Source organism: Apteryx rowi, unplaced genomic scaffold (assembly GCF_003343035.1).
Source record: "Apteryx rowi isolate R43461 unplaced genomic scaffold, aptRow1 scaffold_382, whole genome shotgun sequence".
Lineage (NCBI taxonomy): Eukaryota > Metazoa > Chordata > Aves > Apterygiformes > Apterygidae > Apteryx > Apteryx rowi.
The window spans coordinates 148326-167749 of NW_020450330.1; the positions used below are offsets into that span (position 1 = coordinate 148326).

General features: G+C 37.2%; 1 long non-coding RNA gene across 1 annotated transcript in view; it reads right to left on the reverse strand.

Annotated features, from left to right (window-relative positions):
* Nucleotides 1-16285: 16285 nt before the first annotated feature.
* Nucleotides 16286-19424, reverse strand: part of LOC112970157 — a 75661-nt gene continuing 72522 nt past the window's right edge. Inside the window, exon 8 of the long non-coding RNA XR_003254910.1 lies at nucleotides 16286-17844. This is a non-coding gene — a long non-coding RNA (uncharacterized LOC112970157). The remainder of the gene's footprint in view (nucleotides 17845-19424) is intronic.

Here is a 19424-nt window from a genome sequence, read left to right on the forward strand (position 1 = left end):
GATGGACCATATATAATCAGTAGAAACCTTCAAAATTTCTAGACCTAAGTGTTTTCCTGCTAAGGTAATTGGAGTTAACCTCAAATTATGGATGCGTAAAGAGGGAAACAGCAGTATTAAGGATACAGCCACAYATTCCAATGGAAATACTGTGCACAAATAGCCAAACCAGCTTTGAACAAGATCATTCCAGAGATGAAAGTATAATCACTGTGTCATGCCCAAGCTAATTAACCTGCTGAGAGGCAGAAATAATTAGTATCATAATAAAGCTTTCAGGGGCAAAACTAGTACATCACCATGGTACTTAACTGTGCTGTCTGTCTGGTGCTAAATTAGGGATTTCTAGCATGATGCTGCATAACACAGTGTGAATATGTGGTTACATTACAAATTATGGCAGAATTGGCATCAAAATTGACTAATAAGTGTTTCACGTTTTTAAATGTTAAATCCTGCATTATTTCTGATTTTTACCATTTCAAAACCAAGAAGCAATCTGCCTATGTGCCCTTCAATATTTTCTATTTTTCATCTGAATACAAGGTCAGAGAAAGGTATTTCACTGAAAACAAAAAAACAAGTTTTATTGCACTGACTTGCTATACTTGGTTCCAAGAAAAGAAGTAGTAACATTATCATCATGAAGAACAAACTAGAGAAAGAATCTGCTTTATACAGCTATATTTCAGAATACTAAGTACTAATGTTTTTACATATAGTTTATAATGAGTGTTTGACTCATGAGGAAAAGATAAATATACGTTAACTTTTCATCATTAAACATTACCTTACGACATTATTTTAGACTTCATACTGTTAGTATTAGCATTTCATTTCCGTATGTGGCTTATTTATTACATTCATTGGCATTTTTGTATGGAACTAAAAATTCCTGATTGCCAGTGCTGTTAAATTCTTTCTACAGAGGTCTCATTACAATTAGAACCAAGCAAGAAAACACAAAACACCACTGACAGGATCCCGTATGAACTTTCCTTAGTCATTTCTTCGTTTTGAAGAAATTAAAGGGGTAGAGTATGTACTTCAAAAAATAAAATAAAAATAAAACAAAATAAAAAACACAGCACATCTCCTTCTAGCTACCCAAGACAATTATTCTGTTTTACCATGAATCAGCAAATACTGATGGCTGTTTGGTTTCCTTATTACCCAAATGTACTCTGAGGACAACAGACAAGCACACAAGATGAAAGGTGTCACCACAGACTGCTGCCTTTGGCACAGCATACACAAAGCTTGGGTGAGCTCTTCTACCTCCACATGACTTCCATATATCCCAACACAACCCAGCAATGAACCTGGCTTCTAAGACAGAAGTAGAATATGGGACAGTATTTCTGCTTGCACAGTATAAGGGGTATAGCACCACAGCAATACTCTACATTTGTAAATTAAAGGTACCAAAGAATGGTCTCTGAACACTAAGACCAACTAACATGAAAATGACCTATACTAGTGAACTTTCTCTCTCTCTCTCTCCTCCCCCCCCAAACAAATTATCTAGTGGGAACAGGAAACCTAGCATAAAACACACCATAGTCTTAATCAGCCACACGTCTCTTTAGCACCACATATTTGTCAAGCTCTCTTCAATTTTTCATGAAAACAACACACATCAGCATACCCCACATCCTTTTAATAATGAGCCCCATGCCAAACCCTCTAAGATTTGTCACTTCTGTTGAGTACAAAGCACGAAATGTTGCCTTGCAGCTGCTGCTATGTCTCAAAAAATTCAACATCATCAAGAACTTGTTGCTCCCATTTCTGCTCCCTAGGAACATGACTTGTCTTCTCAAAACTCCTTAGCTAGCCTGTTTACTGGGAAGGAATCCTCCATACCTGCTCTGAAAATGAGGTCTTTATATGTGACATGGATGATTTCTAGCCAGAAACAGTCCCTAGCTGATGCTGGCAAAAGTGGATAAGCGAAACTTATCTGAGGACCTGTTAACAGCCTCTCTCCCCCCCAAGTCACACACCACAGTTCTGGCTATTCCAGATCCTTAGATAGTGTGTCCATAGCTCAAATCCCAAGACACAACTCCTTGCACTGTGAGCAAACAAAGAACCTAATTTTCACTAATCAGTTGAGGCCTCCAGGTCAGATGCTGCCACTAGGGTACATGACATTAATGACAACAGGAGTAGCAAGGACAGGCCCTCTCTCAGGTCCTATGATCCCATACCCAGGGTTGGCATGCTCCCTTGGATGACAGTCCCTTGGAGGAGGGGGCAGCTTATAGTCATGTCCCACATGGGCTCTGGGAAGGTGTCCCAGCTGAAGAACCCAGGCACCTCAGAATAGTGCAGGCATGTATGTCAAGCTGCACAAGAGTAACTGTTGCGGTAGACATTTTTATTTTTGAAATCATATGTCAGCACTGTGTAGCTTGCCCTCGCTTAGTGCATGGAAGTGTTTGATCATCAGTCTTGGCAGAGGGCATAAGCCAGTCTTGGCACAGTTGGTGAGGGATGGAGAAGAGTGATCTGGCCAGAGCTGAACCCCCTTCATTCCTGGCCCAGTTTCTTGCAGACTGCAAAGAGGGTAGCCATCTCCTGGGCTCCTTCCTACCAAGACTCCATCTTTTGCTGCCCAACTGTGAAAAATTAGCACATTACTTCACAGCACTTCCTAAGAGTGAGGTTCATATAGCAGGATGCCAAAGGGGCATCTGGCATGGCCTGCGGCATGGCATGAAGCCTGCTGGGATAGTACTGAAGAGCTGTGCCAGAGGGAGTGTGCCAAAGCAGCACAGCCTTATCTATTCTAGTAATGGAGAGCATTTTAACTGTCAAATCATACCCAGGGAGGGTGCTGGGGAGGGTTTTGGTGGGCATGGGCCAAACTCGTGCCAAGGAACATTCTAATTGTTTATTAGCACAGACAAATGTGTGCCAGAGCCAAAAAAACATTCATGGGCACACTCAAGAGTTGCTAGTGTAGACGTAACCATAACACACAAACACCTTCACCCTACAGTGAGGCATCCTTTCCCCGTTTCCTCATGTATTCTCAAAATCCTCAGGTACTAGACCTCCTCTCTGATCCATCTTTCTTTGGTTCATTTCACCCCAAAATTCTAGAGGCTTTATAATTAACATTTATCTAATTTCACTACTTATCTAGCGTTTCTTTGTTTTTCATGGCTTTTGTTTATTGATTTCTGCTATGAGAGATACTGTGAATTTGCAAGTCTCATTCTGATCTAGGAGATGGCATTAGTATTTTTCGTCTCGTTGAAGGAACAGGTTTTTAAACATTCAAGATGCAAATACATCTTTATGGCCATTTTTTGGACAGAGAAGAAGTCAAAAGTATAGATGGGAAGTCTAAGTAATCAGTTATCTTTGCAAAGTAAAGTACTGGCCTACACTTTGTCCCTGAGGTGTAAGCTCACTGCTCAGAAACAGAAGAAAACTAAGTCATCAAATCCATTGCTTTGCAATTACAAACTGCATGATATGTAATTCATAAGCTGATCAAGTTTCATCAGAAAGCTGACTAGAAGCTTGCTTCCACTCGGATCCAAAAGTTTCCTTGCCAGTCCTGCCTCCAATGATCAGGAACTGTTGTCTAAGCTTAGTTCATGACCAGTTTATACACTATGTTCTTACAGCTACAATTCTAAGGTTTTAAATTACAAAAAGTCAGTACTTCAAGACTTCTTTTTTCCTTCTGAAAAAAGTTCCAAAAGAAATGGTCTGTTTGCATACTGATTTATACATCACTCAGACCAATGGAGTTGCAAAGAGTTTTTGCCAAGGAAAGGATTTCATCCCCATCCCCCTGAACGGTACCCCAAGCCAGGCCAGGCTTGTTCTGTTTAGTCTCCACAATTAATTTAATTAAAACACGTTTTGGTGACGCTCTTGAACAGAACACACTGACAATCTCGGTGCCTCCATGTTAAATTAACATCATAAACTCGCATAGCAACACAGAGGGTACCGCAAAGTTCAAAGTGAACAGCAACATTGCTCTAAAACTGTAAATAGCAGCTGGACTTTCAAGATTAGTGACTGTGAACAGATCAATGGTAGATTAAAATACTAAAGGTCGTATTCTAAGAAACAGAAAATGATGTTCTACTCTCAGTTGAATATGTTTCAATCTTTCCTTTTGTATGCACTCGTTGCATTTTAGATTTTTTTATTACTCTAAAACAGCCATTTTAGTCATTTTTTGAAAGTGACTAAACTACATATTTAGCTGATATAGCATAATGAGATTTTTGAAGCCATTACAGTCTACAGGATAAACAATACATATTTTCAAAAAAAGGGCCTACATCTTATTTAACAGGTCAACTACCAGGTCTACAAGGGAGTATCATATCAATTCATATTTCCCTTCAAGGTTTGTTCTGTTTTTCCAAGCTTACTATGAAAATAATGGTTTCCAAAAAAAAGAAAATTCAGAAATAAGAAATTATGCTTACAGTATGAAATGCAGAAAAAAACAGCCCACTATTTATAGTTTGGGTTTTTTTAAGTTCTTAGACTGAAGTGTAAGTTAAGAATGACATTTCTACGTCATTTCGTTGCATGCCTTTTAAAAAAGCAAAACAAAAAACACTCTTCTGCACATTCACAGAGTTACACCAGTCTTCCTTCAACAGAAAATGTACACCCAGAAAGGCATGGCTCAGAAACATAGAAATATGTAAAGCCTGGGACAAAAATAACTACAGAATTATCATGCAATAAAAAGACTGGAGAGAGAAACAGCTCTTCTACATGTTTAGAGCTACTCAGAACTGCCATTCTCATGCTTCTAGAGAAAAACGCTAAGAGAGCATGAGAGCTCATGCCTGGAAATTCACAAATTGAAACCACAGTCCTACAAGTCTCCCAACTGAATAAATGCAGTTTGTTGTCAGGTGAGAAAATAGTCCTACTTTTCTTTTTTGTGCATTTCTAAACTATCCAACTAAATAGGCAAGGAACGGCTGTTCCAGGTCCACAAAGAAGCAATATGCAGAAGAGATATTAAACTCTAAAAGAGAACTAACATAGTAAGCTGTGCTGCAGTGAGCAAGCTCTGGACCTGGGGATTGAAGGTCATAGAACTGCAGGTGCAGGAGAGAAGACAAAACATTAATTTCCATGTAGTCTCTAGAAGGCTAGAGACTTCTCACACGTATCCCAGAGCATCTCCAGACTTTAGGGAATGAACCTCCCAAACTTGAGGAAAATTTTGTTTGGGGATGGAGGCACAGGCTCTTCCCTTCTACTCAAACAGATCAAGGAGTTGATAACAGAAGTATGCAGCAAGGCTTTTAGCAACAGATAGAATAAGGCTGCTAAATTCCTTCGTACTTTATCACTTACTTGCTGGGATACTTCTACTCACTGTCCAGTAAAGAATTCCCCAAAGCAGCAAGGGAGGAAGAACAAAGAGGATCAAGAACAGTTCTTACACATTATCTCCATCACTCCAAAACATAAACAAAGCCAAAAGTATTATGCTAATCACAAAATACACCCAATACTTGGAAGGAAAGTTGATCTACTTGCAGTATGCAAAGTAGATGCAAGGAGAGATGAACTATTTATTTCTGGATTTCCACTGCCTACATCCTGCCTTGCATTCTCACAAAACTCAGGAGGAAGAGAGAAGAGATGCTTGCTACATTCATTAACACAGGGACCTATATTGCTATCTTAGACTACACTCAGTTACTCCATGTAGCTTGCATTATCTACAGATGGGTTTTGCTCTTATTTGTTTGCAGATACACAGACTGTAGAGGAAGAAAAGCAAAAATTGTAAAGGGTCAATCAATGGAAAATCAATGGAAAAGCATCCCCAGAGAAAAATGCTGCTGGTTTCAAGTTAAATTCGAGACCCAGATTGCTTATTCTTCTAACATACATAGCAAGCCTGTGGTAAAATCTCAGGAACTCAATGTTTTTTTCCAATAACAGCAGCATTACTCTGTCGTATTGGTGTTGTCTTTACTAACACAAACCTACTTGAAATGTCCCAGAAGAGTCTGCAACAGTATAATGAGGAACACAGAGTTCCATCAACATCCAAGGCTCTCAAATATGGCCTGGCCCATCTATTTCAGGAACTGCTTCTGTCAGTTCAAAGCACAGTTTCAAGATTCAGACAACTTCATACTTAGTCTTGGGCCTCTGCATATTTTCTCAGCTTCTGGTCCACTGTCTTCAGGACTACCAGTCCATTTTCTTGAAAGGAACAGTGATGGGGGAAGTAGACCTATCCTCTCCTCTGGTATTCCCACACTGTACACCTGCATTAAGCAGGAGAGCATCTATCTTTTACTGTTTACTTAGATTGCTTTAATCCCCTTCTTAACAATCTTCCCTTACACACCAGTCCTTCCATAGCGTATACCTCTAGTGACTCGATCTGCACTCCTCAATCTGTCTGAGCTACAGTCATTCATAGCATTTGTTTTCTGACTAGGTTTGTCATACTGAGGAGGTAACAAGGCCCTTTAAAAATGCTTTTCATAAATGCACAAGCCTGTCACATCACAGGGTCTACATTTATAACTATTTCATACATGCTACCATATGGTATTGCTGTGATGATTCCTCTGAAAGTAGAACTTACTGTTCCAGATATCTAAAATTAAGGGGTTTTGTTGTCCTTTTTTTTTTTTTTTTTTTTAATCAGAGTAGAACACTGACCATTCTATTTAAAATAAAACTACACATCTTGAAAAAATGAACACAAACACTAGTACAAAGCTATTCACTATTTTCTCTCATAGCCTTACAGGGAAAGAACAAGTCAGAAAGAACTGTATTTTATTTAATCGGTCTTTGTCATTCCTAATAAATAGCATCAGAACAGAACTGTGATCAGCTCTACCTTCCTTCTAACAGGCGGCAATAACATTTTAAAATTCATTATTGTACCATTTTGCATATGTGAATGCAGAAGGTTATACATATTACCAGTGATTCTCCCAAAATAACTGTCCAGACAAGTTCTAGATCTCATTTTTGCACCTGCTAATATCTGTTACTGTTTTCTTAATACAACTTTGTCTAAAAGAAGTAGTCCTCTGATACAGTACTGTCTTTACCTAAGATGAGAGATAAATATACATGCCCATCCATATGAATGTGAGAAATCATAACCCCCCACAAAGAAGATAGCTTAAGTGAACTCTAGTTTTCAAAGAAAAACTGACATGAAGATATGAAAACACATCATATAAAACCATAAAAGTCAGGTGAAATTGAGTTGCTTTATTAAACTATTGCAAATCGAAATCTTCCTTTCATATTCTAAATATCAGCCACTATTCAAAAAACAGAAAAGAGATGATAATGCTCTCAGTGTATTTTACAAAGAGAGGTGGATGGAAGATGCAGATAGATTTCTATTTTCAAACCATTTCTTTTATTTCCAGAATAGTTTTTAGCCACTAAGATGTATATTACACTGTAAAAGTACTGGAGCTTTCCTCATCTATGACAACAACCCATTTTCTGCATGTTTTGTTCTTGTATATAGTACTATATCAAATCCTTTCAGATATTTCACCTTTCAATGAATGTTAAAATGAGGACTACATTTTAAAAAGAGAGTCCAAGATGCACATAACAGATCAGACAAACTATCTAAAAATCCATTTGCAAGTATTATTCCTGTAAACACCAATGAAGAGGCAAAATTGTGACTGCATTTTTTACACCTACACTCATACTCTCACTTTTTAAATTAAACCCATCCTTGGTAGTGAGGAAAAGCTGCAACTGCATCAGCTATGAAGAGTGCRTTCAATCCATACGCTTTTTTTCTTCTTCTTCCTAAGCATCTTTGCTTCTGTAGCTGAAAACCAGATCTTTAACTTTTCTGTTGTACTTAAGTTTCTCTTCTTTTTGATGGATTGGTAGAGAGGGTTTTCTGAGGTTTGGGGTGAATTTCTAGTGTGTTCGTTCAAGTAAGGAATTGATAGTAGTGGTTAAAAATGCCAGACATAATGCTAGCAGATGCTACACAAGCTTCCCTGCAGAGCTCTGCCAACGCATTTTAGTACTGACCTATAACACCCCTGCTATTCCTGAACTGGATCTCTCCTGTGCAGAGACTGACATAAGTCATCTGGTACTGTGGCTCTGTGATTTGGACAGAGACTCACTAAGGACTAAATAGATACCACAAAACCCTTTTTCACATGTATGCCAAGCCAGTTCTATGATCAGATCTAGACTGTAAAAATTATTAGGCATTGTAATGAGTCAGTAAACATGAAATTGTTTCTCAGCATCTGGACAGATTCTTAAAATGGTAAAACTAATTGACTTTGAAGATTATTCACACAGAAAACTTTAAAAAAAATAAAAAACACTCCAAAAAGCAAAGGTGTTTGGAATTAAAGGTGTATAAAAGCAATATTCCTCTCTATGGCTATGTGGATCTTTGCAGCACATTCTACATACAAAATTGCCATGGAAAGTTTCAGCTTGTGCTCACAACTTGGGACTCCCTCCCAAGGAGTGACTGGTGTACCAGTGCTGGTTTATGCAATGCATAAACTGTAAAATCAGTTTAAAAGATTATTTCCCAGTGACAGTAAAAAGAAATGTTTTAAGTGGTTGAAACTATATATAAAGGAGAATAATGACAAAGCATTACTAAAAGTAGCATACTGTCTGGAGCACTGGTATGAGGTGAGGTGAACAGTCGCTGCCCATCCTCTTCAAGCCTGTGGAATACATCAGGGAGAGCACAGTAAGTATGTGCAAACAGACCAACGGGCAGTGCATCTTCAGCTAGTATAAGCTGTCATAGATCTCTCGATGTCAGAGTGATGACAAGTTACACCTGCTGAGCATTTGTCCCTACTGCAAGAAGGAAACTGTAGTGCAAGTCAGGGGAGAGAGGCTTGTTGTTCAAGTGCACATTTATATTATTTTCTGAAACGCAAGCTAAGCATATGTCTAACCTTTTCCTCCTGTTTTATCATCATGGCAGCCTGTTTTGCATCTTAAGATAACAAATTTTAATAACGATTTAGCAGGCTTCAAAATCCTCTGTGAATAAGTTGTCTTTTTTTTTTTTTTTTTAGAAATAATATTCTGTTCCCAGATTCAAAATATGAATACTGTATTAATGGCCAATTTATAAATATTTGAAAATAAAGTATTTACCAGCAAAATACCAACCTACTTAAAATTACAGTTGTGGGAACAGTGCCACTGCAATACAAGTTACTCTTGTAAGTACACTTGTTTCAAAACAAAGCAAAAAGTATTAAATAGACATTTATTGCCAATACTTGTACAAATGAAATAACAAGTTCCACCAAGGGCAACAGAGGAAATACTCAGTTTGACTTGTCAATGGTAAATAAATGAAAGTCAATGAAAGTCAATCAGGAACTAGTGTTTTTGGTTAATCACTACAAATAAAGCAAGTGTAATGAAAAAGTATTCTGAATACATTCTTTTACCTCTGGGTCAAAATCCAGTAGAATCCATTATCATTCCTAGGTAAAGGCATGATATATAGACATAGATATAGATATTTTATTTTTTTTCCCCCAATCTTGTATGCTTTACATATTCAGAACTCCCCCCGAGATGGGCAAAGAATTTACAAGCAACAGTTTTGTGCTTATAACAATTCACTAATAATAATGGCCAATATGAAAAGTTTTCAAAACTATTTGAACTCTATTCATGTCCTATCAGTAACATGCTAAAATGATTTATTTTTTTTTAAACACTGTTATAGATACAGCCAAAATATTGGGAAGTTACTTGGAAAAGGAATACATATCATGAAGTAAATATCTGTTTTGAAYTATGGGAAAAATGTTCACATAAAAGGGACATTATATAAACTCAGAGAATAAACATATTTCTGCACTTATAACATTAGCTCATTTCCCCTAGTTTTGGGCTTAGACAGAAACTCAGAAGAAGCTGTAGAGTTCTAATTCCATTCTGATTATAATTCTGGTCATAAAAAAAGTATGAGTATTTTAACATCTAATAAAAGCTCTGAAATCTAGAAATACAGCTCTTCATAATCGATTATGGTATCTGTCCACATGTAGAAAGACAAAAAATTACAGTCACCCATTTAAAAACTAAGAATATTTTAAAAACCCATAAAGGAAGTGCAAAAGCTAAGATAAAATTTATTTTGACCTCACTCTAAATAACAAAAAGAAGCAGCATCCTTCCTTCTGAAAACTCCTACATCAACATGCACAATTAACCACAGCCTGCCTGTGTGATATTCTTTACAAGTAGTAATGGTTCAAAACAAAAAGGGACTTTAAGCCTATTTAGCTTGTGGAATTGGAGCTCTTAGTTTAACCTTGAAAGCTTTTTGCATTTTTTTCCCCAGCTTTGTTTGTTTTCAGGAATTTACTCCATTTTAACTTTAATCCTTTTATATCTCCCACTTCATCTTTGCAATCCATAAAGCACAAGTATCAATCGGTCTCTGTAATTTCTCCTTTCAAAATCTCCTGTTTATAAAGGTGGACAACATAGATGCTACAAGTTGTGAAGAAAAAGAATTATAATTAGACAACAAGTGTCTTATCCACTAGGCTGAAAAAATGAAAACTCCTACTGTTCAAGAAGCCCTTGTTGCATATAAAGCAGCTACTTCACGTACAATACTAACACCACTTACTGCATCAGTTTCACTAGTCTCAAGGCGACAGTTTCTGTCTTGAAAAGTGCATTCTCTTCAACTTGAGTTCTTTACAAATAGCAGTGTGGACTGGAATTGTAAAACCATCAATTTCTCTGAATTCTACGTSCGGAACTTTGTCACATATGCTAAGAACAGTAAAGAGCAACATTTCCATTCGTTCCTAATTCTTACCTCTTTAATGGCTTTATGAAGCACACTATAAATGTGAAATCAATAATGAGAATATACAATTTACCACCTACATATAAATGAATTTTACTCCTGACATTTGCTAGTCCAAAGAAAACACTGAAGCACAAATTTTCCATACAAGACATTTCATCTTATTTTTCATGGGTTTTTTTAAACAAATTTATGACAAACATTATCTTACTGAATTGATTATACAATTTTACATCATCCTTTAAGATATTACAGGACCTTTATCATCTCTATATGGGATTTCTATTCTAAATATTTTAAACTTGGAAACAGCATACTGCAATCATTACTTTAGATAAGCATCCTGTAAAACACCCTTTTTTATTATTAATTTAGGATGTTCTGAACCATAAATTCAGTCATGCAGAAGGCTTTGAAGAATCAGAAAACCATTGATTAGATAACTGACAAAAGAACAGATTTCCCTACCTCACAGAAGCACTTATGCACTTATTTAGTTTTAAACATATGATTTATTTCTAAATTTTGTCTCAAATTTTTATTTCTTTACACTAATTTTCATTATTTATCTAGAATGAAGCGTGCTTCAAGGCTGCACATAGTTAATCAATCCGATACCGCATCCCACTTCACTAAAAGCTACGTTCAGATAAACTCTGCTCTTAAATCACCTGACTACTGAAAGCAAAACTGTTGGTTCACAATCACAGGTCTCTAGTGAGAAAACACTTCTTAACAGCTTTGTGGTACAGCATCCCTGAAACTGGTTTGCTTCTCCTCCTGTAATTTCGTTTCAAATGTGCAAAGAGACACCTGATACAGAATGCTGAAATCTCACTTGTATTTTCACTGAAAGAAAAAGCCAAACCCATGAAAATAAGGAGCATCCAGCTTAAGGAAGTCAAAACACAGAAAGAAGTTACCTGCTAATGCCACTGAAAAGTAACTAAATAAATGTTTGCTTTCAAAGCTGAATTTAAATCTCCAAAATGTGCTATATGGACAACACTGGAGATGAATTATCCATGGATAATTCAAAACATAGGTACAGCCTGAGAAATAGCGGTGAAAAGTTTCTCATACATCCCAATTTTTTTCAAAAAAAAAAAAAGAGGGAGAGAGATCTTGTTATTTTGAGACTGGATTTTGATGAAAGTATATCAACAAGAAAGAAACAATATGTCCAACAACATCATAGAATACAGGTGTTTACAAGCTGTAGAGGGGAGATGGTTACTGAACAACTACAATGCTAAATTTTCCCCCTTCTTTATGTTAGATATAAACCAAACATTTAAAAAAAAAAAAAAAAAAAAAACACAGTTCAAGATTAACTCAATAGAGTCCAATATGGATATATATGTAAAGAAGCAATGGGAGCTAATCTACACTGACCATTATCATTTTATACTAACAACAATTTAATAAACAAGGCAAAAATAGTATATTGAAGCTCAGATTATAGATCAGAAGTGATTTTTGTTACTGCTTACTGGCCATCTGGCAGCTCACATTAAACACTTACGTGACTCAACCTTACTATTACAAATGTAACTCAGAAACATTTAAATTAAAAAAAAAAAACAGAACCATGTTCACTTTTGGTAGAGCCACCAGTTATCTCAGAATTCGGAAAGAACTAAAAGACCAAGTGAACTGATTACAATACTCAAAGATGCTCACTTTAAAATAAACGACAAAGCAAGAAACCTCTATTTGAAAGACATCCCACCTCCCAAGGTAATATATAACACATGCCTCAGGATCCACGTAGCAAATGCCATACGTAGGATACTTCAAGAAAGGCCTGCAGCCAAGCAGAGTGGCAAATGTTTTGACACCTACCACTTCAACTCTTCATATTAAGCCTTCCCTGGGCTTTAGTCCTAGATGGGTGACTTGCAGGAATTCTTGATTCAGTCTCATGGGCAGTGTAAGAAAATGCTGATTTAATAACACTGAGGAAGGACTGTGTCTAGAGGTATTAGCAGGGATAGCCTGAATATGACTTTACCCATTTTATCTCCTTATACACTCATTTGAAACACAAGTTACTTGATTAGTTTTATTTATCTCATAATGAAACATTCTACTTACAAGTTTATCAGACACTGCCAACTACTTAGGAACAACCTTTGTCACTAGAGTGTTTCAAAATCAGAAAATCCCTATGGTAGAAAAAGTAGTCTTGGAATTAATTTCTAGGAAAAACTAGAAAAAGCTGCTTGAAAGATCTATGCCTGCATTTCCAGTCAGATTTTCTACTGCTGTTGACCTAAACAAACGTAGAGACAACAAAGCAACAGATGAAGATAATTGGTTAAAGCAATTTATCTCAAAAGACAAATAGCAAACACTACATTGCTTATTCTACTTGAGAGAGGATTTGTCTTGAAAATCACCTTCTTTTTTCCTTACTCAGGTTGCTGGTGCAGCTAGAAACTCGGATGAAAAATTAGCTAACAAACAGTCCCCGAGACACATTTGTTCAAAACCTGCTTCATCTTCAATGGACACCTGAGGAGAAACTAGTTAAAAGCTTGACAGATTCAACATATGGCAAAGCACCTTTTGTTGGCAGTGCTTTAAATTGCTATGAGGGAAGGTGTATCAGTGAATCAGAGGTCACCAGGGTAGGGGGGAAAGCGCCACTATTACCGCTGTGTTAGGGGAAAAAAAAAAAAAAGTGAGCATCAGATACAGAAACTCAAAAGTTCAGTAAACTACTGAATTTTCTAAATTTATTCAGAAAACAAGTCTTCTTAAACAAATCTTAGGTACTTGTGGAAACATACACATTTTAAAAGTGGTTTTATAAGCAGTAATAGTTTCACATCAGATTTTAGATAAAAGGACAGATTCTCCAATTCATGCTCTCTAACTTTCAGACGAGTCAAATTTGGAACAGCATTCCAGAACAGTCATCCAACAGACGCAGGAGGATAAACCAACCTATTTTTAAAAACAGTTTGATAAGCCAGTGAACAGGATTATATGATGTGCCTGGATGCTATAGCAGAGGGCTGTACTTCATGACCCAGACAGTCCTGTTTCCTACATTCCACTGACGCACATCAATGCAAGAAATGCCCATGACACATACAAGTAGATAGTATTTAACAAAGTATGGATTACAGTCTTGGAACAAAAAGGATGGTACATCTGCAAAGTGTTTGCAAGTATAACAGCAAACAAACTATAATCTGATTTTTTAAAAACACATTTTTTTTTAATCAAATTAAATAGGATGCCCCCAAATGATTCTGCTATGAGAGCAACAGCCTTTCCAAGATTTGTTGTTTTTTGACTTGTTCTTCACTCAAAGCTTAACCAAATCTTCTCAAGTTGAACATCAAGTCAGGTGTTTCTCCACCTACTAGGACATTCCCTGCATGTGAAGCTATAGGTCACATAATCTGGCCTCCTTTATATCATAGGTTATCCATTTTCAGGTAGCCTTGTACCAAAAGCCTTGATTTGGCTTGAACTGAAAACGTGTAAGTATTTGGTTGATATAGTAAAATAATAATAATTAATAAAATACTTGGGCAGAAATTAAAGAGGCAAGTGGGCGATGTTAATTTTCTTTTCATTCCCCTCTCCTTCTTCCATAATCTCCTTCAGAAAGGGAACAGCTGAAGATTAAGGTATAAAATTTTGTCAGTGCATCTCAGATGTATCACAGAAAATGCATTCTAAACTGCATAAAAGTCATTCTTGTACAAACTTCCTGAACCTTGCCTTTCCTCACATACTGCGTCACCCACACTGCAAGAAGGAATGAGTGGGTTTATAGAAGCATGCACGCATTCCTCTTCACTTCCACCTGATGGATACAAGAAAGGCCTCTGAAGCCAGAAATACGCACAGGAAACCCTGATAATCTTGGAATGAAAAGAAATGCTTTCCCTGTCCTGTCCACAATGGGACAGCTCCTCCACAGGCCATCAGAACTGAAAAGGAATTACATGTTTGGATCACTATAATTCTGAGAGGGAATTTATTTTGTTCAGTGTGCGGAACCCACCTCTACCTACTAAATAACATTCAGTAAACATAACAATAAATAATGTTAAATAACATTCTCTTCATTGTTAAAGATGCTTGGCAAGTTCATGATCTGTCAGTCTTCTTTCTTTACATGTATGAAAGACAATGGACAAATCCATATCAGCAGATAAAAAGGAATGCAATTGAAAATGAGTTTTATCCCACCTTGACTTATCTGACCATGAATTTGACTATAGGGTTGGGGGGATGGGGGAGGCAAAGACTCATTTAATTTTCATAACAATTCAACTAAATTACTACTTATCTCACTTAACTGCTGCAGGTCAAACTTGCTTGCATCCATCTACACCCACAAACAGTACTTTGGCTGCAGAAAATCTGGGACATTTTCTGAACAGTAAAAAATAAAACAAAAATAAATAAAGTATGTTTAAAGTCCTTTTCCAGAGCCCTTTCGACTTGCRCTCTTTCTTTGAGTTCTAGCCTGCTTTCTGCTCACCAAGGCCTTCCAGCTTACCTGAATGCTAATGTACAAGAACCCACATATCTGGCCAGGTGAACAAGCTGCAGGAAAGGCATGCAGCATTCCCCAGCCACAGGACAGCTGTGCACAGATGTCTACCTTACACAATAGGGAGGGGCGCCTCCAGTGTAGACAGGTCAAGAGATAGAGTGCCACCATACTGCCAGCCTGCTGCCTTGAAGATGTACCCTCAGTAAAGCTTCTTTGAGCCTGGTTGTCTTTCTAAAACACACAGGCCTAGTTGCAGTGCAATAACATGGCACCTTTCTCTTGAGAAACAGTCCAAAGCCAATGACATATTGTGGAGCTGTGCTGGGAATGTGTTGCAGTTAATCTTCTCGGCAGAGGATTAGGAGGGGAAGTGTAGAAGAGTGAGCCTCACAGTCAGAGCTTGAGGACTTCACAGGTTTTTCTTCTGGAAGGAGAAGAGATGAATGGTTATGTGGCATCTTCACTTTCAGTAGGCAAGTCTGAACAATAAAGCCTGCTCTCATATGTCTAACTCCAATCCCACACCGGAGAGAAAACCGTAACTAATGTTTTAGGTGAGGCTATGAAGAGTCTATATCTGGAAAAGGCAGGTTCCCTCTGAAAAGCCTTACAGAGGAATCATGAAGAAAAACTGGCTCTATTTCAGGTTCCACTTTTAATGCAGAGCTCATTTAGCTCATTTATAATAGTATTATGTTAAATTGTCCTGTTACAAGTTTGCAATGGGTACTTTAATGCAAAAGCAGCAGAGCTGTTGGTAATGTATTAGCAGGTTTAGTGTAGGGGGATACAGGTCAAAAATATTCATCTGCTTCTCCTCGTTAATCAGAATGCAGCTTGGATGTCCTGACCATACGCATACTTAATAAAAATATTAGCAATCAGGAAAGTGATCCTATGGTTTTAATAAATTGTAATATTTACATTTTTAAAATAAAATGGATAACAGSTATGTTCAGTAAAAAAGGCAAATTTTTCATATGTAAAACTTTAAACTGTGTTGTCATGTCAAGGACCTGCACTACTCCATCTTGATAAACTCACAACCTTAAATATATATTTTTTAAATCCTAATCAGGATTTTATGGAATCATTATATAACAATGGCTGAATGATTCACCATAATCTTTTACTCATTTAATACAATCAGTATTTATTACAAGGACAGAGTAATTATTTCACTTCTACAGCATCTTACCTAAAGATCTCACAAAGATAAAAACTGTCAGCTAATTAATTCTAACAACATCCCCATAATTTGACAAAGGTTATTTAAGTATTACTTCAGCCACCAGAAAAAAGGATTATCCTCTGATGTGCAACACAGTAGCTGACTAAAAGGTCTCAGCAGAATAATATTTTGGGCCTTTTTTCTACCAGTTGTTCAGCATTCTCAATCATCCAGCTGCAGATTGTTTGGCACCTTGCAGAGTCTGAAGCTAAAAGTATGTGCTCTCTGAAGACACTTACGTAGATAGGGCCAAGATGTGTGTGTGGATCTCCACAGAAGGCAGAGATTTTTAAAAAGTATAAATTTGGAATTAATATAGACTATAAAAAAAGGCATGTTAGGCCAGATGTCCTTTTCATGTTAGCAAAATGACCTAGCTGTAGCGTTTGTTACCGTTACATTCCATAATGCAATTATCACACTATTAATTTAACAGTTACACCATCAACTTGCAAATGCTAGCTTAAATTGTTAACACATGGCAGTATCTGTAGGTTTACAAAAGACATGATGAGTCACATGCTTCTGACAAGTGCTTCAAGAAACAGAGCTCACTACACATGCACATGGCACAGCAAGTTATAGAACTGACTACACAAAATACAGGAGTGCAACAGATGACATTCCCCAATGGAAATTGGAATGGTTCAAGAAAAACCCCAACACATCTCAAGTAATATAGTTAACAAGCCATGCCTGTTTCTATAGAAGAACAGTAAAGTACTATGGAAAGAACTGTCTACAAAACCATTAACAATGTATTAAAAATATTTCCTATTTTGAGGTTTCCTATAAATCTAGGAAGTATGGCATATAATTCTCAGCGATTGTGCAGGCACCTTGCACCACCTACGTGGCTGCAAAATGGCCATTTGCCCTGTTAAGTGACAGGCTCTCCTGCCAGGCTCAGGGCGAAGTTTAGGCACAGAACACAGATGAAGGTGGTCATAGATTTGGTACAAAATTCCTGAAACAGCCAATCTTTTCTTCAAAGAGAAAAAGAAGAAAACACACACACAATTTCTTCATTTGGGCCAAGCTGAATCCTTCACATTAAATTATGTGTTGTGCCTTCCAGGAAAAAGTTTGACACCTGTGCTCAGGCTGCATTTTTAACTGCTCTAAGTTAAGGCAGCCTCTCAAGAGTGTTGATGGACCGCACAACATTACAAAGCCATAGATCCTCCTCTAATTGCGTCTTCAGTCTCTTCTTTTTCTTGACTCTCTGGTTTGGAACTGTATGGAGAAATAGCATAGAAAAAGTGATCTATATTTGTACCACCTACTATAAATGTTTAATTTACATATTGAAGTTTCTCTGGCTTTTCAGGTTTGGAGAACTGTATGCCATTTAGACCTTATTCTATCTAGCAATGCCAGACCACGGCTCCCTACAAAGGCAGTGGAGAGGACAATAAAACTTAATCAATCCCATCATCACAGCATAGCTTATTCACCGAAAGACTCCTCCCCTACACGCTTCCAGCTCCCCTAAGCACCACACTACACAAAGCCCAGAAGAAGGACCTATCTAGTTCACAAGCCTGATTTGGCTCTTAGGCCAGTTTTCTGAAGCACCATTTGTGTACAAGCCACTTGCTGCCTATCACTAAGACCCTGAAATACAGCATAGGGGGTGAYTGTGAATCATTATGGCAAAAGACAGCATGCAGCAGCTGTGAGCATAAGAAAGGAGAAGGGGAAGGAAAAAAAGAGAAAAGAAAAAGAGTACCAGTATACAGGCGGAAAGGGTATTTATGCTTTTGCTTCCCCCTCTTATTCTTCCCAAATGATTCTTCCTGACAGCTATTTTCTGTTGTCCAATTACTTTGTCTTCTAGAACACTTTAATGCGAATCATGACACTAAAAAAATATAATAATGAAAATCTGCAAAAGAACAACCACTGACTTTTGAAAAAGGGAACATGAAATACTTTTTCCTTCCACCCTTCAAAATGGGGAGGGAAGCATAGCAGCAAGGAATTTTCTTGAATCTTCTTCAGTCATTTTTCTAGCATGCTGAAAGTGCCTCTTACTTTGATCTTCCCTGTCTCTACTCCTCCCCAATGTTTTCTTTGTTCTCTTGATAAAATGATGTATATCATTAAAGGTTTTCAATGGACTACTTTTTTTTTTTTTTTTTGCTTTAAGCACTGTAGTTTGTACCTGCAGCTGCTTACAAAATATTTCAAACAACCTAAAGCAAGTGGTCTGAATGATTCAAGAATATTGGTAAGGACACACAGAGCCTCTCAACTCTATAAGACAAATTAAAACGCATGACAGTAATGAAAGTCATAAGCAATTATGTTCTAAGGTTTTATATGAAACATGTGGTGTGCTCAGTGATCAATTGCATATTGAGAAATCCACCACATGTGGCACTGGTTAACACAAGTTGGCGGTGTCCGAACAACGGCTGCAGAACCAGCGTCTTATGAACTGAGTTGCTCTTCAGGCCCTGGAAGAGTTAGTTTGGTTCAGCATTTACACTTTGCATGAAGATGCAATAAGCATGCCAAGCCTTTCTGCAGAGTGGTAGGGGGCCTTCATCTTCAGGATATTATTTAAATATCTTCTACACTGCCAAATTCACACGTGCATTAGTTCAATTTATTATACCTGTAAGATATCTCTAAGCATAGAAATTTCATGAACAGCTGAAGATTTAAATTCCTAAAATAGTCTTATTTTTTCCTCTGAACATTGTAAATAATTTCTGTCAGAGTGCTTAAGCATCACAAAAATATCCTATTTATTAGTGCAACAAAAAAATGTTGCCAATTTTTAGTTTGTGAAGCAAACCCTGCCTCTA